The sequence below is a fragment of the Oncorhynchus mykiss genome, chromosome 1 (assembly GCF_013265735.2).
Source record: "Oncorhynchus mykiss isolate Arlee chromosome 1, USDA_OmykA_1.1, whole genome shotgun sequence".
Lineage (NCBI taxonomy): Eukaryota > Metazoa > Chordata > Actinopteri > Salmoniformes > Salmonidae > Oncorhynchus > Oncorhynchus mykiss.
The window spans coordinates 55,011,417-55,037,329 of NC_048565.1; the positions used below are offsets into that span (position 1 = coordinate 55,011,417).

The window sequence follows — 25,913 nt, forward strand, 5'->3', positions numbered from 1 at the left end:
TATCAGTGGTCTTGTATGTCTTCCATTTCCTAATAATTGCTCACACAGTTGATTTATTCAAACCAAGCTGCTTATCTATGCAGATTCAGTCTTCCCAGCCTGGTGCAGGTCTACAATTTTGTTTCTGGTGTCCTTTGACAGCTCTTAGGTCTTGGCCATAGTGGAGTTTGGAGTGTGACTGTTTGAGGTTGTGGATAGGAGTATTTTATACTGATAACAGGTGCCATTAACAGGTAACGAGTGGAGGACAGAGGAGCCTCTTAACCTCTAGCGTCGAGCAATCCCGTATCCGGGAGCGTAATCATAGCCTCAAGCTCATTACAATAACGCAACGTTTCCTATTCATGAAAATCGCAAATGAAATGAAATAAATATTGAAACACAAGCTTAGCCTTTTGTTAACAACACTGCCATCTCAGATTTTCAACATATGCTTTAACCAAAGCTACACAAGCATTTGTGTAAGAGTATCGATAGCCTAGCATAGCATTAAGCCTAGCATTCAGCAGGCAACATTTTCACAAAAACAAGAAAAGCATTCAAATAAAATAATTTACCTTTGAAGAACTTTGGATGTTTTCAATGACGAGACTCTCAGTTAGATAGCAAATGTTCATTTTTTCCAAAAATATTATTTGTTTAAGAGAAATAGCTCCGTTTTGTTCATCACGTTTGGCGAAGAAAAAAAAACGAAAATGCAGTCAACACAACGCCAAACTTTTTTCCAAATTAACTCCATAATACCAACAGAAACATGGCAAACGTTGTTTAGAATCAATCCTCAAGATGTTTTTCACAATTCTATTCGATGAAAAATCATTCCTGGCAGTCGGTTTCCCATCAGAGGCAAACGGAAAAATACTGCAGCTAGAGATTACGCAATAATTGTGACGGAGGAAACCAAGCGACCACCTGGTAGATGTAGTCTCTTATGGTCAATCTTCCAATGATATGCCTACAAATACGTCACAATGCTGCAGACACCTTGGGGAAAACATGGAAAAGGTAAGCTGACTCCTAGCTCCTCCACAGCCATATAAGGAGTCATTGCCATGAGGCGGTTTCAAAATATGCGGCACTTCCTGATTGGATTTTTATCTGGGTTTCGCCTGTAACATCAGTTCTGTGGCACTCACAGACAATATCTTTGCAGTTTTGGAAACGTCAGAGTGTTTTCTTTCCAAAGCTGTCAATTATATGCATAGTCAAGCATCTTTTCATGACAAAATATCTTGTTTAAAACGGGAACGTTTTTCATCCAAAAATTAAAAGAGTGCCCCCTATATCGAAGTTACAGGTCTGTGAGAGCCAGAAATCTTGCTTGTTTGCAGGTGACCAAATACTTATTTTCCACCATCATTTGCAAATGAATTCATTAAAAATCCTACAATGTGATTTTCTGGATTTTTTTTTCTCATTTTGTGTATCTATGATGGAAATTACAGGCCTCTCATCTTTTTATGTAGAAGAACTTGCACAATTGGTGGCTGACTAAATACTTTTTTTGCCCCACTGTATTTGGCTGGAAAATGGCTGTTTTTTCTGTGACTTGGCTCTGACCTAACAATTGTTTGGTGTGCTTTCGTCGTAAAGCCTTTTTGAAATCGGACACTGTGGCAGCAGCAAATAGTCTGGGTAGCCATTTGATTAGATGTTCAGGATTCTTATGGCCCTGTAGAAGCTGTTTAGAAGCCTCTTGGACCTAGACTTGGCGTTCCGGTACTGCTTGCCGTGCAGTATCAGAGAGAACAGTCTATGACTCGGTTGGCTGGAGTCTTCGTCAGCATTGGGGTCTCCAAACCTAAAATTACCTTATAAAATGTTTTTCATGAACATGAAGGACATTGTAGCATGGTGGTTGTGCAAAATCATGGGGGAAGAGAGAGCCCAGTAATGTACTGGAGTAAATGTTTAGACTCGGTTGCGAGAGGAATGCTACCATGCCTGAGAGTGGTAGAAGCGACAGAAATGGTGTTGCGTAACACGGCTTCGATTACAACGGGGGAAAAAGTGGATTTGTATGTTCCACACGCAGTAGCAAACATTGTTAACAGCACGAAAGCACAACATGTTACTAGTGCAAGATAGACAAAATGGGAGTTCATGTTAAAATGGGGAAAGAAATCAACAATTCCATAAGGTTGGTGCTTTGAATCCTGAGTCATTAATATCGTTGCCTGGGGAGAGTGAATCGCATAAGTTACCCAGATCAAATTATGCCAAAGCCTAGGCCGGGTTTGAAAGAGACGGCATTGGAATTAGGACAAGTATTGTATACAGATGGCTCTAGTTAGATGACCAGAAAAAGGGAAGAGTGTAATGGGGTACACTGTGTGATGACAGGTGTGTGGTGAAGGCTGACCCACTGCTAGCCTCTGTGTCAGCCTAGGGAGCGGAGTTATGTGCATTAGCCAAGGCCTGTAGGTTTTATGAAAGGGAGAATGTAACAATATACACTGATCCTCAATATGCATTTGGGGCAGTGCATGATTTCAGTACATTATGGTCCCAATAGGGCATGTTAACAGTGACAGGAACACCAATAATAAATAGGAGGTAGATGCATTATTAGAAGCGTGTCAGCTACCCTGTAAATTAGCAGTGGTGAAATGTGAAGCTCATACTAGTTGTACAGATAAAATAGACATAGGGATTCGCCGAGCAGACGAAACTGTGAAGGCGGCAGCCTTAGTCAAAGAAGGTGTTAAGGAACCACATGTAAATATTGTGAATACCAGGGCTGGGATTCTAAGTCTGAAAGCTTTACAGCAGCAAACTAACAAATAAATGTGGGAGTGGTTAGAACATGGGTGCCAAGTTGACACTGAGGGGATGTGGTATGATACTACCACTAGGAGGACCGTGGCACCAAGTAGTGATACATGTTACTCTTTTTGAAATGTTTCACATGCCAACAACATCAAATCGGCTGTGAACATGTACTCTCAGTTCAAGGCGACATGATTGGGACAAGGGGTGTTAGGAACATTTCGGGATTGGGTTGTGTGATATGTGCTCAACACAATATTGTACCTACAATGCCTACCCCTGCCCGACAGCAACCCCTGCCGGATGGACGATTTACATCATTACAGATAGACTTTATAGGGCCACTCCCTGGAAGCAGAGGAAAGACTAATGCATTGATGCTGAAAGGTAAATACAATGCTGAGTTACCTCAAGATGAGGTAAAGTTGATTAAGGCCACCGCACGTGTATATCGGGTGGCTATGGAGGAAGGAGATGGGGAGTAAAGTGAAAATGACCTGGCCTGGGAACACCTCTTGGCGCCTGTGGTCTGAACGGGGAAGACTGGCTGAAAGCATGAGTAGGTTTTTTTAGGGCCTTCATTTCTGTGGAACCCAGTACAAAAGTATCCTGAAGGCATAGTCTGGCAAAGAGAGAGTGGGAATTGTTATGTTATCAAACTTTGGTTGTGTTTGCATATAATTATGCATAGTTTAAACACATTAATACGTTTTGTATTTATTTTTGCTTTTCAAGTCTTGTACTCTTACAAACCAGAAGCTGAAATGGAAGAAGCCAAAAGCTCCAGCTGAAATGTAATTCTGCTGTCCAGCGAGAAATGGAAATAAGTGCGCAAAGTGTGATTATAGAACAGAGGCCATAAGTCTTGGATTTGTAAACAATCATCAACTGTGAATGTTAATCATGTTTTATTTTTTGTTCATGTTTTATTATCATTATTTGTTAATTTATAAATATTTTCCAAGTTGATATAACGTTGAACAGTATGGATGTCATGTTCAAAATGGGAGACTGATGGGTTCTGACTGAAATATGAAATATCCTTATGTCACTGAGGGAGAGAGGGAAATGTAGAACATTTACATTCTGTTAGAATATGATATTGTTAGACATCAGGGATGCTATGGGAAGGATTAGGGCCACAGTCTGGTTCAAGCCAACATGACAGCCATGAGTTGGGGAGGAGTGAGGAATTTGGGCAGAGGTCAGGTCAGATGAAGTGAAGAAGAACATATTCCTAAAGTTCTGTCTAGATACAGTGGTGTTCTATTTTCTATGGGGTTGAGATCTGGAGACTGGCTAGGCCACTCCAGGACCTTGAAATGCTTCTTACGAAGCCACTCCTTCGTTGCCCAGGCGGTGTGTTTGGGATCATTGTCATGCTGAAAGATCCAACCACGTTTCATCTTCAATGCCCTTGCTGATGGAAGGAGGTTTTCACTCAAAATGTCACGATACATGGCCCCATTCATTCTTTCCTTTACACGGATCAGTCGTCCTGGTCCCTTTGCAGAAAAACAGCCCCAAAGCATGAGTTTTTACCAAAAAGTTATATTTTGGTTTCATCTGACCATATGACATTCTCCCAATCCTCTTCTGGATCATCCAAATGCTCTCTAGCAAACTTCAGACGGGCCTGGACATGTACTGGCTTAAGCAGGGGGACATGTCTGGCACTGCAGGATTTGAGTCCCTGGCGGCGTAGTGTGTTACTGATGGTAGGCTTTGTTACTTTGGTCCCAGCTCTCTGCAGGTCATTCACTAGGTCCCCCATGTGGTTCTGGGATTTTTGCTCACCGCTCTTGTGATCATTTTGACCCCACGGGGTGAGATCTTGCGTGGAGCCCCAGATCGAGGGAGATTATCAGTGGTCTTGTATGTCTTCCATTTCCTAATAATAGCTCCCACACGTGATTTTTTCAAACCAAGCTGCCTACCTATTGCAGATTCAGTCTTCCCAGCCTGGTGCAGGTCTACAATTTTGTGTCCTTTGACAGCTCTTTGGTCTTGGCCATAGTGAAGTTTGGAGTGTGACTGTTTGAGGTTGTGGACAGGTGTCTTTTATACTGATAAACAAGTTCAAACAGGTGCCATTAATACAGGTAACGAGTGGAGGACACAGGAGCCTCTTAAAGAAGAAGTTACAGGTCTGTGAGAGGCAGAAATCTTGCTTGTTTGTAGGTGACCAAATACTTATTTTCCACCATAATTTGCAAATAAATTAATTACAAATCCTACAATGTGATTTTCTGGATTTTTTTTTCTCTCATTTTGTCTGTCATAGTTGAAGTGTACCTATGATGAAAATTACAGGCCTCATCTTTTTAAGTGGGAGAACTTGCACAATTGGTGGCTGACTAAATACTTTTTTGCCCCACTGAATATCCAAAATTAAATCTAGAATCGGCATCCTATTTCACAACAAAGCCTCCTTCACTCACGCTGCCAAACATACCCTCGTAAAACTGACTATCCTACCAATCCTTGACTTTGGCAATGTAATTTACAAAATAGCCCCCAACACTCTACTCAGCAAACTGGATGTAGTCTATCACAGTGCCATCCGTTTTGTCACCAAAGCCCCATATACTACCAACCACTGACCTGTTTGCTCTCGTTAGCTGGCCCTCACTACATATCCGTTGCCAAATCCACTGGCTACAGGTCATCTAGAAGTCTTTGCTAGGTAAACCACCGCCTTCTCAGCTCACTGGTCACCATAGCAACACCCACGCATAGCACGCGCTCCAGCAAGTATATTGCACTGGTCATCCCCAAAGCCAACAATTCCTTTGGCCGCCTTTCCTTCCAGTTCTCTGCCGCCAATGACTGGAACGAATTGAAAATAAAAAAAAATCTCTGAAGCTGGAGTCTTACATCTCCCTCTCTAAATTTAAGCATCAGCTGTCAGAGCAGCTTACCGATCACTGTACCTGTACACAGCCAATCTGTAAATAGCACACCCAACTGCCTCATCCCCATATTACTACTTACCCTTTTGCACCCCACTCTCTACTTGCACATCTATTACTCCAGTATCAATGCTAAATTGTAATTATTTCACCTCTATGGCCTATTTATTGCCTACCTCCCTACATTTTCACACACTGTACATAGATTTTTCTATTTTTCTTTCCTATTGTGTTGACTGAACATTTGTTAGTGTGAAACTCTGTTGTGGCTTTGCTTTATCTTGGCCAGGTTGCATTTGTAAATGAGAACTTGTTCTCAGCTGGCCTACCTGGTTAAATAAAGGTGAAATATATATATTTTTAAATGGATCAATCTTGTTTGTTTGCATATTGTATTAAACTGAAACATGTTATTTTATTTGTTTGTACAATTCTATTTTTAATAAATCCCATTTGATTTGTGTGTATCAAGTCCGGTAATACTTGCCAGTCTATTGCTTATAAGCCTTCTTGTTATTTTGTCACAATTTAGTCAACTCATGGGTCTATAATAAGTAGGGGACTCCATATTTTCCTTGTTTTAATATAATGGTTTGATACATGGAATTGGGAAGTACTGCATTGAATGACATAAGTGTTCTCATTTGTGTGAATAGGGTCACTCATTTGTCTCAATGTTGAATACAATTCTATGGTAAAGCCATCCATTCCTGGTGCTTTTATATGCACAAATGTTTTAAAAGAAACCAAAACTTAAATTTGGGAAAAACGATTTTTAATAAAAAAGATAATTGTGCTGATAATTGCTTCAGGGTTGTTGAGTCTAAGAAGGCTATAGAATATGTCTAACTGTCGTTTAATTCTGATTTATATTCATTTTAAATGCATCACATTATTTCAAATTACCCCATTTGGATCTTTTAAAAGTATAACTGGTTTAGCGTTTATTCATTTTGTGAGAGCTACCAGCTTTCTTTACCATTACCTTTTCTTTTTTTTTTCAATTTCTGCCTAAAAAGACATATCATAATCTAACTGCCTGTAGCTCAGGACCTGAAGCAAGGATATTAATATTCTTGACACCATTTGACAGGAAACACTGAAGTTTGTTGGAATGTGACAGATACAGCAGGGATTCACTGTTGAACTTCACAGGGGGATATGAACATCTTTATTTTATAATATTTTAAAACTTTTTTTTAGCAGAAATGCCTTCTGGAATATGTGAACTTTCATGTGCCTTAAACTTTTATTCTATCTGTAAATACACATGATTTATTTAGAGCCTAGTTGTTTTAGCCCGAGAAAAAGCGAGGAACCTTCCCACTAAATCAAATTTGTCACATACACATGGATAGCAGATGTTAATGCGAGTGTAGCAAAATGCTTGTTCTTTTAGTTCCGACACTGCAGTAATAGCCAACGAGTAATCAAACCTAACAATTAACATACATACATACATACATACATTACATACATACGTGTAAAGGAATTAATAAGATACAGTGCCTTGCGAAAGTATTCGGCCCCCTTGAACTTTGCGACCTTTTGCCACATTTTAGGCTTCAAACATAAAGATATAAAACTGTATTTTTTTGTGAAGAATCAACAACAAGTGGGACACAATCATGAAGTGGAACGACATTTATTGAATATTTCAAACTTTTTTAACAAATCAAAAACTGAAAAATTGGGCGTGCAAAATTATTCAGCCCCCTTAAGTTAATACTTTGTAGCGCCACCTTTTGCTGCGATTACAGCTGTAAGTCACTTGGGGTATGTCTATCAGTTTTGCACATCGAGAGACTGAAAATTTTTCCCATTCCTCCTTGCAAAACAGCTCGAGCTCAGTGAGGTTGGATGGAGAGCATTTGTGAACAGCAGTTTTCAGTTCTTTCCACAGATTCTCGATTGGATTCAGGTCTGGACTTTGACTTGGCCATTCTAACACCTGGATATGTTTATTTTTGAACCATTCCATTGTAGATTTTGCTTTATGTTTTGGATCATTGTCTTGTTGGAACACAAATCTCCGTCCCAGTCTCAGGTCTTTTGCAGACTCCATCAGGTTTTCTTCCAGAATGGTCCTGTATTTGGCTCCATCCATCTTCCCATCAATTTTAACCATCTTCCCTGTCCCTGCTGAAGAAAAGCAGGCCCAAACCATGATGCTGCCACCACCATGTTTGACAGTGGGGATGGTATGTTCTGCTGTGTTGCTTTTACGCCAAACATAACGTTTTGCATTGTTGCCAAAAAGTTCAATTTTGGTTTCATCTGACCAGAGCACCTTCTTCCACATGTTTGGTGTGTCTCCCAGGTGGCTTGTGGCAAACTTTAAACAACACTTTTTATGGATATCTTTAAGAAATGGCGTTCTTCTTGCCACTCTTCCATAAAGGCCAGATTTGTGCAATATACGACTGATTGTTGTCCTATGGACAGAGTCTCCCACCTCAGCTGATCTCTGCAGTTCATCCAGAGTGATCATGGGCCTCTTGGCATCTCTGATCAGTCTTCTCCTTGTATGAGCTGAAAGTTTAGAGGGACGGCCAGGTCTTGGTAGATTTGCAGTGGTCTGATACTCCTTCCATTTCAATATTATCGCTTGCACAGTGCTCCTTGGGATGTTTAAAGCTTGGGAAATATTTTTGTATCCAAATCCGGCTTTAAACTTCTTCACAACAGTATCTCGGACCTGCCTGGTGTGTTCCTTGTTCTTCATGATGCTCTCTGCGCTTTTAACGGACCTCTGAGACTATCACAGTGCAGGTGCATTTATACGGAGACTTGATTACACACAGGTGGATTGTATTTATCATCATTAGTCATTTAGGTCAACATTGGATCATTCAGAGATCCTCACTGAACTTCTGGAGAGAGTTTGCTGCACTGAAAGTAAAGGGGCTGAATAATTTTGCACGCCCAATTTTTCAGTTTTTGATTTGTTAAAAAAGTTTGAAATATCCAATAAATGTCGTTCAACTTCATGATTGTGTCCCACTTGTTGTTGATTCTTCACAAAATACAGTTTTATATCTTTATGTTTGAAGCCTGAAATGTGGCAAAAGGTCGCATTTTCAGTAGGTTTGACAATCAGTTGGGCTGCCAGACTTATTTTCCATACCTTTTGCCTCATCCATACCATTTTTAAATTCCTCATCAATCCAAGGTGATTTAACAGTTTAACAGTCATTTTCTTAATAGGTGCGTGCTTATTAGTAACTGGAATAAGCAATTTCATGAATTCATGAATGCGTTAAGTGCAGCGTCTGGTTGCTCCTCATTACACACCACAGACCAGCAAATACTAATTTACATCAACATATGAATCACTACCAAACGTCTTGTATAACCTCATACACTATATTAGGCCCAGCCTTTGGAACTTTGGTTTTCCTAGATATGGCTACTATTATTGTGATCACGACATCCTGTGGATTTGGATACTGCTTTAAAAGTACATTTCTGCAGCATTAGTAAAGATATGATCAATACATGTTGATGATTACATTCCTGTGCTGTTTGTAACTACCCTGGAAGGTTGACTCACAACCTGAACCAGGTTGTAGGCACTGGTTACAGTCATTCGTTTTTTTTGAGTGAGCAGCTTGATGAGCCAGTTTGCATATAGATCAATGTTTTTTCTGTGATTGAATCCACATTATATTAGCTCCTTTTCAATGACAAAACAAATCTAACTTTGCAAGATTGAGTCTATGATTTTGTTGTAGGTAGAGCCAAGAGCGCAATGGAGTAGAATTCTATTATCAGGGGTAGCCTACAAGTGGTCTTTCAATTACCTACAAGTAATTGAGCTTTTCAGATCTGCACGTGGACACATTTGTTGATATTCTTCGCTAGTTGTTATCTATAACTGGGCTAAGTATGGGCCAGCAATGGGGAGTTACTGCTTCCTACAAGAGGACAAACCATGTAGGCTACATTTCAAGTTGTCTTTGTAAAGCCAGTCCGGTAAAAAGCTTAATTAAAAGGGCTTGAATATACAAATATTCCAGTAGGCAGACGGGTAGCCTACAGTTTCAAATTCTCTGGAAAGTAGTTTCCTGCATCATTCAACACAATTTACAGTGACTTATTTGACCCATGGTGTTACAGACCAAATAGCCCTAATAGCCTCAGCGTTCACTGTAAACTTGGCCATGAGTAAATTGGGAAACTGGAATATGACTAAAGAATTAATCAGGGAGGTTTTTCCACAAATATAGTTGAAGTCGGAAGTTTACATAAACGGAGTTTACATGTGTTTTGCTAAGGTGTCACAGTTCCTGACATTTAATCCTAGTAAGAAAAAAAATCCCAGTTTTAGGTCAGTTGGGATCACCACTTTATATTAAGAATGTGAATCTCAGAATAATAGTAGAGAGAATGATTTATTTATATCATCACATTCCCAGTGGGTCAGAAGGTTACATACAGTCAATTAGCATTGCCTTTAAATTGTTTAACTTGGGTCAAACGTTTTGGGTAACCTTCCACAAGCTTTATCCCAGGCTTATCCCAGGCTGTGTCACAACCGGCCGTGACCGTGATTCAAATAGGGTGGCACAGAATTGGCCCAGCGTAGTACGGGATAGTGGAGGGTTTTGCCATGAGCACTTTCCTTGGCTCATCTCGCTCTAGCAACTCCTTGTAGTGGGCCGGGCGCCTGCAGGCTGACTTCAGTCGTCAGTTGAACGGTGTTTCCTCCGACACATTGGTGCAGCTGGATTCCGGGTTAAGCAAGCGGGTGTTAAGAAGCAGAGCGGGCTTGGCGGGTCATGTTTCAGAGGACACGAGACTAGACCGTCGCCTCTCCCGAGCCCGTTGGGGAGTTGCAGCAATGAGACAGGATGATAGTTGGATCGGGGAAGAAAAAGGGGGTAAAGCAAATCTGGTTTATCTTAATTTATTCCCACAATTGTCAAAAAATCTGCACAGTAATATAAGCACTTGTTACCTATAAGGATTGTTACCTATAACAGTGGCAGTAGAAAGAAAAAAAATCCAAATTTTTGTCAACAGAACTGGAATGCATTCACTCACCCCACACAATCAAAAGTGAAAATATTCAATAGTTATTCCATCTCAGAGCCCAACTAGAGAGAATACTGAATCCTTTTACAGTTCGGCTGTTTAGGGAGACATGCCAAATTGAGCAGGAATGGGAAGATTTGATTAACCAATATCTAGTCCTAGCTGATGGAGCTTGGATTTCCCCCAATACACATAAGCTGGTCTCCCGCTGTAACCTATCTTGCCAAGCACCTCTGTGCAGTCAGATCTATTGATTATTCTGTGCTGCCTACGGCCACAATAATATCATCCCCATTGTTGCCCATGCCTTAAATGCTAAATGTAACCCATTAGATAGATTGTTATGAGCTCGAAGGACAACCACTTTATGCACAAGTGTCTAATTAGTAATTACTGGGTTGGTTGAGGTGGCTGGATCGTGCTTTCAGAGACAGAAGCACTCAGGATAAGAGGGACACAATGAATGCCATTAAGGCCATGGTTACCTCATTCATACAAGAAGGTAGTGCATAAAACGCATCCTATTGTGACACATTGTTAACCTTGTCCATCAGGCTGAAACAGAGACGAGGACAGCAATTCTAAGGATATATAACTTATCAAAAGGTGCCACTTAGGGGAGTAAGCACATTGAATCGCATTCCAATTGTAGCATGATTGACTCCTTGGTAGGCAATGTTATCAAAGACATCATTGGTCCTCAACACAAGCCATCATTAGGCCATGGTTATGGCTGAATGACAGGGGGCGGGGATTGCTGTGTGTGGTGGAAAACGGCATGTAGAAGGAGAGATGACTCAAGACAGTAAGCTAGAAAAAGACGTTACACTCGGCGGAGAGTGGCAAATCACATTTAATAAACCAAATATTGAAATACAGTTGAAGTCGGAAGTTTACATCCACATTCGCCAAATACATTTAAACTCAGTTTCACAATTGCTGACATTTAATCCTATTAAAAATTCCCTGTTTTATGTAACTTAGGATAACAACTTTATTTTAAGAATGTGAAATGTCAGAATAATAGTAAGCTACACTATTTCAGCTTTTATTTATTTCTTCACATTCCCAGTGGCTCAGAAGGTTACATACATTCAATTACTATTTGGTAGCATTGCCTAAAATTGTTTAACTTGGGTCAAACATTGTGGGTAACCTTCCACAAGCTTCCCACAATAAGTTGGGAAGATTCTGGCCCATTCCTCCTGACAGAGCTGGTGTAACTAAGTCAGGTTTCACACATCCTTTTTTAGTTCTGCCTACAAATGTTATATAGGATGGAGGTCAGATCTTTGTGATGGCCACTCCAATACCTTGACTTTGTCCTTAAGCCATTTTGCCACAACTTTGGAAGTCTGCTTGGGATCATTGTTCATTTGGAAGACCCATTTGCGACCAAGCTTTAACTTGGTAACTGATGTCTTGAGATGTTGCTTCAATATATCCACATAATTTTCCTCCCTCATGACGCCATCTATTTTGTGAAGTGCACCAGTCAATCCCGCAGCAAAGCACCCCCACAACATGATGCTGCCACCCCCGCACTTTATGACTAGTGTTCTTCGGCTTGCAAGCCTCACCCTTTTTCCTCCAAACATACTGAAGGTCATTATGGCCAAACAGTTCTATTTTTGTTTCATCAGACCAGAGGGCATTTTTTCAAAAAGTACAATCTTTGTACCCATGTGCAGTTGCAAACCGTAGTGTGGCTTTTTTTAACGGTGGTTTTGGCGCAGTGGCTTCTTCCTTGCTGAGCTGCCTTTCAAATTATGTTGATATAGGACTCAATTTACTGTGGATATAGATACTTTTGTGCCTGTTTCCTCCTGGATCTTCACAAGGTTCTGGGAATGACTTGCACTTTTTGCTTTAGAAACTTATGATAGGCTGAGTTAAGTTAATTTTTCCAACATTTGTTTACAGATTATTTAAGTAGATGTCCTATCCTACTTGCCAAAACTATAGTTTGTTCACAAGAAATTTGTGGAGTGGTTGAAAAACGAGTGTTAATGACTCCAACCTAAGTGTATATAAACTTCCGACTTCAACTCTACATCTCAGCAAAAAGACGCCCTCTAACGGTCAACTGCATTTATTTTCAGCAAAATTAATATGTAAATATTTGTATGAACATATTTACTGAGACATGGACAAAACAAATTCCACATACGTGACTAACAGAAATTGATTAAAGAAAGGGGTGGTCAAAATAAGTTAGTATCTGGTGTGGCCACCAGCTGCATTAAGTACTGCTGTGCATCTCCTCCTCATGGACTGCACCGGATTTGCCAAATCTTTTTGTGAGATGTTTCCACAAAGGCACCTGCAAGTTCGCAGACATTTCTGTAAAGGGGGTGGGGAATGGCACCTAGCCCTCAGCCTCCGAGCCAACAGGTCCCAGATGTGCTCAATGGGATTGAGATCCACGCTCTTCGCTGGACATGTCATAACACTGACATTCCTGTCTTGCAGGAAATCATGCACAGAACGAGCAGTATGGCTGGTGGCATTGTTATGCTGGAGGGTCATGTCAGGATGAGCCTGCAGGAAGGGTACCACGTGAGGGAACCAAATGAGGGAGGAGGATGTCTTCCCTGCAACGCACAGCATTGAGATTGCAGGCAATGACAACAAGCTCAGTCCGATGATGCTGTGATACACCGCCCCAGACCATGACGGACCCTGCACCTCCAAATCGCTCCCGCTCTAGAATACAGGCCTCGGTGTAATGCTCATTCCCTCTACGATAAACGCAAATCCGACCATCACCCCTGGTGAGACAAAACCGTGACTCGCCAGTGAAGAGCACTATGTCAGTCCTGTCTGGTCTAGCGACGGTGGGTTTGTGCCGATAGGCAATGTTGTTGCCAGTAATGTCTGGTGAGGACCTGCCTTACAACAGGCCTACAAGCCCTCAGTCCAGCCTCTCTCAGCCAATCGCGGACAGCCTGAGCACTGATGGAGGAATTTTGCATTCCTGCTGTAACTCGGGCAGTTGTTGTTGCCATTCTGTACCTGTCCCGCAGGTATGATGTTCAGGTGTACCGATCCTGTGCATGTGTTGTTACACGTGGTCTGCCACTGCGAGGATGATCAGCTGTCCATCCTGTAGCGCTAAGGCGTCTCACAGTACAGACATTGCAATTTATTGCCCTGGCAACATCTGCAGTCCTCATGCCTCCTTGCAGCATGCCTAAGGCACGTTCACGCAGATGAGCAGTGACCATTGGCATCTTTCTTTTGGTGTTTTTCAGAGTCAGTAAAAAGGCCTCTTTAGTGTCCTAAGTTTTCATAATTGCCTACCGTCTGTAAGCTGTTAGAGTCATAACGTCCCGTCGACAGGTGCATGTTCATTAATTGTTTATGGTTCATTGAACAAGCAACAAGGGAAACAGAGTTTAAACCCTTTACAATGAAGATCTATGAAGTTATTTGGATTTTTACGAATTATTGTTGAACGACAGGGTGCTGAAAAAGGGACATTTCTTTTTTTGTTGAGATAGATAGATGGATAGATAGATAGATAGATCTCTCTCTCACACACACACTTTACCAGTCAAAATTTGACACACCTACTCGTTCAAGGATATCTTTATTTTTACTATTTTCCACGTTGTTAACTAATAGTGATGGCATGAACTATGAAATAACACACATGGGGTCATGAAGAGTGTCTTCCATCTGGTAGCCTCCCCCAGATCTATGCCTCGACACAATCTAGTCTCACAGCTCTACGAACAATTCCTTCGACCTCATTGCTTGGTTTTTGCTCTGACATGCACCGTCTACTATGGGACCTAATTATAGACAGGTGTGTGCCTTTCCAAATCTTGTACAATAACATTTGGTTATCACAGGTGGACTCCAGTCAAGTTGTAGAAACATCTCAAGCATGATCAATGGAAACGGGATGCACCTGAGCTCAATTTCAAGTCTCATTGCAAAGAGTCTGAAAACTTCTGTAAATAAGGTATGTTTTTATCTGTTTTCACTTTGTCAATAGGGTATTGTGTGTAGATGGATTAAATAAAATGATTCAATTTTAGAATAAGGCTGTAACGTAACAAAATGTGTAAAAAGGGAAGTGGCCTGAATACACTGTATGGAAAAATACAATCGATTGGTCGAAAGAACAGATTCAGACAAGTGACGGGGACAGCCCTAAGAAAAGCTATATGTGAGGCATGGTTAACAATTATGTAGATGATGATTGGGCAGATGAGGAGCTGAGAAGGGGCTGGTTGCCCACACGGTTTTCCTCATCAGGCTCAAACCCACCCAAGGTTATTATAATCGTGAAGATGATTGAGTTCCAAATTGAAAACAAGTCCTTAACCCCTTGGCTTTTGTCTGGACCTCAGAGGATTGGATAGACGTGTGGAGGAACAATAATGTCCTCGTCTCCTTGGGGGTAAATGTTACACTATGATATTAGGGGTGGGCCGTATAGCTTATTTAACTTCATGAACTGGGTGGCTGGAGCCCTGAATGCCGATTTGCTGACAGGCATTGTATACCAGGAGATGACTGATTTTTATTTTTTTACTAATTACGTTGGTAACCAGTTCATAATAGCAATAAGGCACCTCAGGGGTTTGTGGTATATGGCTAATATACCATGGCTAAGGGCTGTATCCAGGCACTTCGCGTTGCGTCGTAGTTAACAGCCCTAAGCCATGGTATATTTGCCATACACAACACGCACTCAGCTTTAATTATTAAATATACCGGTGTTGATGTACAGACCTGTTTGAGTTTTTACTTTACCTTCTGTAATGGTACAGTTGAAGTCAGAAGTTTACATAACCTAGTTTTAATAACTCCAACCTAAGTGTTTCAACCACTCGACACATTGTTTGTTAACCAACTATAGTTTTGGAAAGTCAGTTAGGACATCTACTTTGTGAATGACAAGTAATTTTTACAACAATTGTTTAAAGATTGTTTCACTTATTCACTGTATCACAATTTCAGTGGGTCAGAAGATAAAATACACTAAGTTGACTGTGCCTTTAAACAGCTTGGACAATTCCAGAAAATGTTGTCATGGCTTTAGAAGCTTCTGAAAGGCTAATTGGTATAATTTGAGTCAATTGGAGGTGTAATCACTCTATTATTCTGACATTTCACATTCTTAAAATAAAGTGGTGATCCTAACTGACCTAAAAAACAGGGAATTTTTACAAGGAATTGTGAAAAACTGAGTTAATGTATTTGGCTAAGGCGCATGTAAACTTCTGTATTCAACTGTATATGCTACTGCTAAAAAAAAAATATATATATTATTGTTGGTCAACCAACAGACCAACCAGTCGGCTAATTGGGGTCAGCCATAGCTTTTCTACATAGTTTTCTCAAGATGCATCTTTATGTCTATGGGAGCTAGGAAAGGAAGAATGAAAAATAAAGAAATACCCCCTCCATCCCTGTGTGCCACACTGCAGCTATGGAATTATGCCTTAAGAAAAAAAATCTCAGCAAGCAACTCAAAGCTACGCATGATGGCAAATTAGGAAAGGTCTCAAGAAACATGTCTTTGTTAATGCCGTTCCAAGGCTAAGAACATTATGCCTTAATTATAAAAAAGCAACATGCAGTCGATCACAAGTTCAGGCATTAAGGCGAGGAAAAGACTGTCTTTTCATCAAACTGTACAATTATCCATACTGACAATTATCCATACTGATAATTTGAGAAACCAATGTAGCCTAGCAGCTGGGATGTGATTGGCTGATACATCGACCAATCACTAAACACATCAGGCCTGGAGTAAAATAAAATTGAAAGTGCTATTTAGTTTGGCTGACTACGGGAAACCAGCCCCTTGTGTTAGCCTTTTTTTTTTTTTTTTACATGGAGAACTATTTTTTTAAAGTGTTTGAATGGTTGTCATAGGTGAAGAAAGGTCAAGGACGGTGTTATATTTCAGGAGTCTACCGTTTGATCCACAACACAATCTCTGCATTCAGTCAGCGGACATTTTCAAGAACTTCGTCGTTGTATCTATCCAGATGGCCTTATCCTTATTTCAGGCTCAAAAAGCTACCACATGCTGCAGAGCTAGTTCCAAGAAATTAACAGTAACACCTACATACAATTAACCTACACATTGACAACATCGGTACAGAACCATGTCACTTCATTATGTATTCAAAACACCCATTGCTATGTGTCCGCAGACCCTCATATGGAGTGATCGAATGCTCAAAGGAGAGGGGTCATTCCAGCAAGCTATGACACCCACCATCTCAGATTGTTCCGAAATAATTTCTGGAGTTTGAAACAGATCACCATTCCTGAAATATGTTGAAATGTAATCTCAGAAATTAAGCAAATTGGTTGCATCCAAATTCACCCTTTTATAGGATTCAACAAATATAGTACTCAACAGCCAATTTCGACCAAAATTCTTCCTGCCATTTCACAAGACATGAGGAATCCATTAAAATGGTAAAGAGACACCCACGGACCCTCCACACCAATCCCACCCCAACAACCAGTCTACCGTATCAGTTCTCTATGTCTGACAAGTAGTATGGAGCTGCTGCTTGCAGTACTGCTTCTTCACCATTTGTAATGTATTCCCTGTATTCAGGTGATAGTTTCCCCACACCGTGTTCTGAGACATTTGCCATTGAAGTCAATAGAATATAGAATAAATGTGTGAAAATATAAAGGTTTTGCCCACTAGATAAATTTATCACAACATTTTATTTGCAATAAATATGGATCTCTGAACAGGGGGGAAAAACAAATCACCAAATTCACAGGGAATACAGAACAAAAGATGAAGAAGCAATACTCCAAGCAGCAGATTATATTTATCCTATCAATTAAAATGGCCAATTTGGGTGCAATCAATTAGCTTAATTTAAAGGAAGGGACAGGAAGAAGCCCTTTGTTGAACTTTTCTTCTCATGCATGGTATCCATCCAAATTTCATCAAATTTCCTGACTTCAGAGTCAATAACTCTCCCAAGTACAAACATGGACCTACACACTCACGCTCTTTTTCAACACACACTGCCTTCTCCTCCTCCTGCAGGAGACCATAACATTACGCCAGGCACATTTTAGACCATTCAGCCCATGAAAGAGCCTGGAGGACTACTGTCATTTGCCAAACCTCTCACACTACATGCCAGATGGTGAAGCATGATTCATCACTCTGCAGTGGTTCCCAAATTTGTTAGTCTCGTACCCCTTCAAAACATTAAACCTCCAACCTCCAGTACCAGGGTCAGCGCACTCTCAAATGTTTTTCCCCCTCATTGTAAGCCTGCCACACACACGATAAATTTATTAAACATAAGAATGAGTGGGAGTTATCACAACCCAGCTTGTGGGAAGTGACAGAGCTCTTATAGGAACAGGGCACAAATAATAAACAATATTTTTGCTCTTTATTTAGCCATCTTACATATAAAACCTTGTTTCTTAATCAAAAATTGTGAATAAATGAAAAGGGTTTGCTTGAAAGGATGCGCATAACTCTGCAATGTTGGGTTGTATTGGAGAGTCTCAGTCTAAACATTTTCCACACAGTCTATGCCTGTATTTAGTTTTCATGCTAGTGAGGGCGGAGAATCCATGCTCAAATAGGTAAGTGGTTGCAAAGGGCATCAGTGTCTTAACAGAGCGATTTGCCAAGGCAAGAAACTCTGAGCACAGCCCTATCCATAAATCTGGCAGTGGCATCTGATGAAATTCAATTTTCACAGAACCACTTGTTGCAATTTCAATGAGGCAATCTTGTTCAGATATCGGTAAGTGGACTGGGGGCAGGGGATGAAAAGGATAACGAATCCAGTTGTTTGTTTCGAGAAAGTTCGTTTCGGGAAAGTACCTGCGTAATTGGGGCGGCAGGGTAGCCTAGTGGTTAGACTAGTAACCGGAAGGTTGCAAGTTCAAACCCCCGAGCTGACAAGGTACAAATCTGTCGTTCTGCCCCTGAACAGGCAGTTAACCCACTGTTCCTAGGCCGTCATTGTAAATAAGAATTTGTTCTTAACTGACTTGCCTAGTTAAATAAAGGTAAAATAAAAAATAAAATAAATAATAAAAATTGCACACACAAAAAAAAAATCAGACAATGATGGAAAGACCTTTGTGTAGTCCTTGTTAATGCAGACAGAAAAAAGCTCCTACTTCTTAATCATAGCCTCAATTTTGTCCCTCACATTGAATATAGTTGCAGAGTCCCTGTAATCCTAGATTCAGATCATTCAGGCAAGAAAAAACATCTCCCAGACATGCCAGTCGTGTGAAACTCGTCATCATGCAAGCGGTCAGACCAGTGAAAATGGTCATTAAAGAAAACTTTAAGCTAGTCTCTCAATTTAAAAAAAATATGTGTCAATACTTTGCCCCTTGATAACCAGCACATCTCTGTATGTTGTAAAAGTGTTACATGGTCACTGTCCATATCATTGCATACTGCAGAAAATACATGGGTATTCAGGGGCCTTGCTTTACAAAGTTAACAATTTTCACTGCAGTGTCCAAACCGTCTTTCAAGCTGTCAGGCATTCCCTTGGAAGCAAAAGCCTCTCTGGGGATGCTGCAGTGTACCCAAGTGGCGTCAGGAGCAACTGCTTGCATATGCGCGTTACCACTCCACTATGTCTCCCTATCATGGCTTTTGCACCATCACTACAGATACCAACACATCTTGACCACCAAAGTCCATTTGATGTCACAAAGCTGTTCAAAACTTTACAAATATCCTCCCATGTTGTCCTGGTTTCCTGTGGTTTGCAGGAGAGGATGTCTTCCTTAATTGACCCCCCATAAACATAAGACATATACCAGGAGCGGTGCCAGGTCCACCACATCTGTTAACTCATCCACCAGCATTATCCCAGCCATATCCACAGCAGCAGGAAGAATTAAGTCCTCCACAATAGTATGGGACTTGCCTGTCCAAGCCACTCCAAGCGAAACACAGCTTAGCCTTTTGTTAATCACCCTGTCGTCTCAGTGTTGCTCTCCACCGAGTTTTGAAATCAGTGGAATTTTAGTATGACAGTTAAGGAGATGGAGAAAACACCTCTTTCCGGATTACATCTTCAAACTAAGGTCAACCATGGCATCTGACAGGATATGCTTCCAACCATGAATGATGTATGCCGGTAAGATAGTCTAGCTAGCTACATTTTCAGATATTACACGTTACTAATTGACAGAGAGCCATTTGCTTGGCTAGCTATAGCCTAATGTTAGCTAGCTAACATTGAACCTGGTGGGCTAGGTACCTGCAGATTCATGCAGGGTAATAATGTCATGAGTTGGGATTATGGTTCATTGTTTAACTAGCTACATGTCTTAACAAAAAAAACTCCACTATGCAAGTATCCATTTCGGGTGCTTTCGTAAATTCAGTCTGGCCATCTACTCCAATTTCAGAGCACTCTCATCTGAGTGTGCCAGTGTGCAGAATAACTGATGAACTTAAGAACACTCAACACCCGTTGAATATGGCCGGTGTCAGTAAATGTCGGCAAGAAAACATAATTTAATTGTTACCAGCAGCAGTTACAGCCACCAACACTCTGGATAACATGAAAACAGCCTAACCAGCTCTGCTAGAGCGAGTAAAATGGTCAGAGTGGGGTGTTCTCTCATTATGTGTCTGGAAGTAGCTAGCAAGCAAGCCAATGTTAGCCAGTTAGCGTGGGTGCCTGAGTGCCGTTGTGAGGTCAGAACGTTCGGATCAACCCTACTCGTAGGCCAGAGCATCCGGTGTGCACGCTGAACAAAATACCGACGTTTGTTTATCGCGTTATGTTCAGAAATCCACAGGAAAGCGCGGTCATGACAACGCAGACGGAAATTCCAAATAGTCTTCTTAATGTCCACAGAAACATGTCAAACGTTTTTTATAATCATTCCTCAGGTAGTTTTTAAAATATATATATATTCGATAATATATCAACCGAGTGTGTAGCTGTTTCCAAAGCAGAGGGAGGAACAATGGCCGGTTTACTCAATTGCGCACCAACTCACTGAGAGCCCCCACCTCTCCACTTACGCAATGTAATCCTTCACGCTAATTTTTCAAAATAAAAGCCTGAAACCATGTCTAAAGACTGTTGACACCTTAGGGAAGCCACAGAAAAAGGAATATGGTTGATATCCCTTTAAATGGAGGACAGGCACGTATAGGAACACAGACGTTTCAAAATAAGAGGCTCTTCCTGATTGGATTATCCTCAGGCTTTCGCCTGCAATATCAGTTATTTTATACCCACAGACAATATTTTTACAGTTTTGGAAACTTTAGAGTGTTTTCTATCCTAATATGTCAATTATATGCATATTCTAGCATCTGGTCATGAGAAATAGGCTGTTTACTTTGGGAACGTTATTTTCCCAACATAAAAATAGTGCCCCCTAGCTTCAAGGGTGTGAACGATGTTGAATGGGTGTGGACAAAGAAAGGGCTCTCCAGTAGAAGTACCAAAAGATTCAAAGGCAATTTTCTCAAAAGTAAGTTTACAAATTAATCAACTTTCAAAGCAAAAGTACTTTCCCATAGTTCCTCAACTGTAGTGTATGATATAGCATTTTGTAGCTCTGAGTCTCTACTTTTATCCAATGTAAAAACACAATTTCAAATTTTGCTACATAAGAACGATTTGGGTCGGTCAGTCACATTTCCAATTCACAATAACAGCACTTACCGTTGACCAGGGCAGCTTTAGCAGGGCAGAAATTTGACAAACTGACTTGTTGGAAAGGTGGCATCCTATGACGGTGCCACATTGAAAGTCAGAGCTCTTCAGTAAGGGCCATCCTACTGCCAATGTTTGTCTATGGAGAGTGCATGGCTGTGTGCTCAATTTTATACACCTGTCAGCAACGGGTGTGGCTGAAATAGTCAAATCCACTAATTTGATGGGGCGTCCACATACACTACATGGCCAAAAGGATAATTCTATTATTTTCTCATTCAGTCCCCCCCCCCCTCTCGCTCTACCTGAAAGGGCCATTAATCCCTGTATTCTCAAATCTGTCAAAAGTTAAGTGCATTTGAGTGGTTCCAGCTCTTTTAAAAAATTTCAAAGTGATTATTTTAATTGAACAGATATGATAGTTTGTCCCTATAGTGGATTACACCGATTCATGTTTATTTTATCTTATCTGTGAAAAAGGTGGTTTATCCTTTTACGTATGGTTGGTCATCTGCAGTTCACACACTCACAGTTCATATTGAAGCATGAAGAGGAATGACAGACATTCATTGAGAGAAAATATATAGTAGAGAAATGTGCTTTAGCATGTAAAACAGCAACACATTCAACACAACACCATGGGGCACACAGCATCGGAGATGGACAGAAAATAACAGAAATAGAAAATTAATTACCACTCTAATCATCTGGATTAATCAAAAGTATAATTAATATGTCTGGTCTCTCCATGCAATTACTCCATAAACGTTTGCCTTTTAGGCTACCCGTATAGTAGAACTGGGTGGGCTGTAGGCGCCCCAGACAACAAATTGAAGGAGACATGAAGGATGAACAGAACCATTCGCAATGTTGCGATTATCCTTTCGACCTAAAGTAGTTTGTTTGGGCAAAGTTTCACAGTATAAGCAATAAAATTAGCCCAGGCTACATTTGACTCATCCGCCCAGATGTGAAAACGCTGCATCAAGGAATAAACGTTACACAGAAGCGTCAAATGGGCACGCGCTGTTTTTGTTGTAGAGCGCGGCGCTGTTGAACTTATATATGCGTGGATCTTTAAATTCTATGAGTATCAAACATTGGCTAAATTCCAATAGTTCTGCCACACGCTAATCATGATTAACTTTTCTCAATCTATTAATTTATTGGCTATTTGTCCACAGAAGTTCCAGCATAATAATAAATACAAAATAAGCCACATGCCAACGCACAAAATGACTTCTCTTCAAAACCGAAAAAACAAAACGCAAAGAAATATTGAGCATAATAATATATATATATATATAATCAAATGTATGTGTTTGGCTACTTACAGGCAGTGTAAAAGCGACCACAATCCGAAGAGTAGCTGCCCTTTCACTTGAATTTGAAAAGCAGCACGATATTCAAATCGCGACAGTACTGTTCGGGTTTGCAATGGAGTGGAGAATGATACGTGTGAAGCTAGCCGCAATAAGTATTAGACACAATAGTGGAATTTTCGGTTTGCCTTCAAAATAAAGGTCCCGCATTGAAAGTCATTCAAACTTATACAAATAATGGAATCCTTCCATATCTGGAATAGATAATGCTAAACAAGTTCGGAAAGTTGTTATATACATTTAACAAAATACTATCAGACTTTAGAATTGCATTGGGGGCATACTTACAGTATATTCATTGTAAACAGATTCCCCTGTTTATATCCATTTTTGTCACTTTCAATGTGTCCTTTTATTTTACAGGCAAAACAAAAATTCCACTATTGTGGCTAATCCTTATTGTGGCTTTCTTCTCACAGGTCAGACAGTGATCTATGCTCAAACGTAATGCAAAGTACGCACAACAGAGCGCTGTTATCATTACGGTAAAATGTAAAGTACTCTTTGTCGATTATAGTTTTTAATCATTGGCCCTCTGTTATTTTGAGGGGGGGGGGGGATCATAAATCGCCATACAAACATATTGCTCTGTTATTTATTAGGGAATCAATTTGACATGTGTGTAGCCAGTGTTGTGTTCGAGAACACCTAAAGCAAGACCAAGACCGGAGCAAATGGAGTCCAAGTCAAGACCAAGGCCAGAGGGTGTCCGAGACAGAGTCAAGACCAGAAAAATGTGAGTCCAATTCATTTTTTGGTTGTAGTCAGGATTCTAGCAGCCGTATTTAGATCTAACTGAAGTTTATTTAGTGCTTTATCGGAAAGTAGAGCATCGCAGTAGTCTAACCTAGAAGTGACAAAATCATGGATTAATTTTTCTGCATAATTTTTGGACAGAAAGTTTCTGATTTTTGCAATGTTACGTAGATGGAAAAAAGCTGTCCTTGAAACAGTCTTGATATGTTCTTCAAACGAGAGATCAGGGTCCAGAGTAACGACGAGGTCCTTCACAGTTTCATTTGAGACGACTGTACAACCATTAAGATTAATTGTCAGATTCAACAGAAGATCTCTTTGTTTCTTGGGACCTAGAACAAGCATCTCTGTTTTGTCCGATTTTAAAAGTAGAAAGTTTGCAGCCATGCAACCCCGTCATCAAAAGCAGAAGCGCAAATTTTATCAATACACTCCCGTTCCGAGGTCTTCTGTAGTAAAGTTCTGGTGTAACACTTTCTGGGTTTATTTGTTATGCATTTTCTGTTGATAGAATGCTGACATCAAAACGCTGATATATTGAGCTTTTGATTCTGGTTTCATGTCTTTGTTGCCTCGCTGAATTCTTTATTTCATTTGAATTCACCGTCAGCAGGAAAATGTTGTCCATTTTTGTCTTATTTGCAAAAATGTTCCCATATTCCAGCCGAATCGGTAGAATGCTCATGCGCTTATTTTAGCGCCTCCATGGCTTTGTTAAATTCCGCTATCTCTACATTACATGGAGAAATGTGTCCGTTTGTCGCCATATCACTAGTTGTTATTGCCTAAACACTCCCGACGGTGTTCAGGGTGTCTTAGATTTCTTCAATCCTGTCTATAATACACACCTTCTATTAACTATTTTCTAAGATAGCACTACACACTTCACCGGATAATAATTAATTGGTCACGGCACTTAATACTTTGTATTAGAAAAAATACCTTAGCGTCTGCGAATTTATTACTGGAGAATATGGACAGAACTTTATGTCCTTTTCCAATACTTCCTCAAATATCAGTATTATTTATAACCCACATCATCTCTCACTGCGCCCTCTCCTCATAGGATATAAACCAACCTCTCTCCATATTGATACTGCTACTACACGTAAATCAAACAGTGTTCGAATATCCTATATTTTCTTTTCGTTTTTTTAACTCACAATCTTCTAGAACTGTCGTCTTAAAACTCACTGCAAAGGGGACTTTTTACAGATCTTGCAGCGGAATACCCCCACTAGGGACCTATTCTATATGGAACCTACCCTTCACGTATATTAGCCTGGTTCTCACAGAGAAAAACCTCCACTTGGGACCTCTCCTTAAAGGAACCTACCCTTCACCTATATTAGCCTGGCTCTCGCAGAGAAAAACCTCCACTTGGGACCCATCCTTAAAAGGAACCGACCTTCACTTATGTTAGCCTGGCTCTTATATTTTTATCTGGATCTCGCAGAGGAAAACCTCCACTGGGACCTATCCTTATGGAACCTATCCTTCAACATATATTTACGACTGGTCGTTTACACAATGAGCCTATAGAATTAAACTTAGGCTCTCCAGGTCCGTATCCCATAATTAGTTCAGCCAACGATTCTCATCTCCCCAAGGTGTCAAAATGAGTGGAAACAGATATAGGATCTAGCCTACCTTCTTCGTTGCCAGCTCTGCTCCACTGATCTGGACTCTTTGGTTTGACTACAAATCATGGTGAACTCCTGGCTAGCTCGCCATCTGTTAGGTTCTTATTTTTCAGAGTAAGTAACCCACGGACACTCGAAGCTTTAACCAAGTTTAATTCTTCCCAAAGGTTCTGTCCAGCTGTAATCAGACAACTCAACATTTGTCCCATCCAGATATTTATATCCCACTTAAGACACTCCCTCTCTCCAATCATTACAGTTTATGCCCAACAGGAAGAAGGTAACCAGATAATAAACCCTGATTACTCCCTTAAGGGGAACTGACCTCGCCCCTCATTTGCTGACCTCAACCCCTCCTTCACCTTGTCCACAGATATCCATCTGCCTTCCCTATATCAACACGTCACTCTCCTCTCCTCCATCAAACACATTCCAAAGCCTTCTGGTTTTCTACAGAGAACCCTTAACTTTCTCCTTTTATTCTATGCTTCTTCTCTATAATTTATTTAATATCTCAATGTTCAAAATGTTGAACCCAACAGTAGCCTATTATTTCATTAGAAATTACATTTTCAAATGAGTGACTGTCTGTGTGTTTCATGCTGTGAGTCTTCATGTCTGTGTAGTTAGTATGTTTGCATACAAAGAGATTCTCCCATCATATTTAACTTGTTATTTGGTTTTAGTGATACACAAGAAATGTGGGTTAGGGATTGTGTGGGTGTTTGTTATGTGGGAAGA

General features: G+C 40.5%; 1 long non-coding RNA gene across 1 annotated transcript in view; it reads right to left on the bottom strand.

Moving 5' to 3' along the window:
• The window catches only part of LOC118964914, a 55,349-nt gene extending 32,506 nt beyond the window's left edge, over positions 1–22,843 (bottom strand). The window contains exon 1 of the long non-coding RNA XR_005052176.1: positions 22,726–22,843. This is a non-coding gene — a long non-coding RNA (uncharacterized LOC118964914). The remainder of the gene's footprint in view (positions 1–22,725) is intronic.
• Between the last annotated feature and the right edge of the window lie 3,070 nt (positions 22,844–25,913).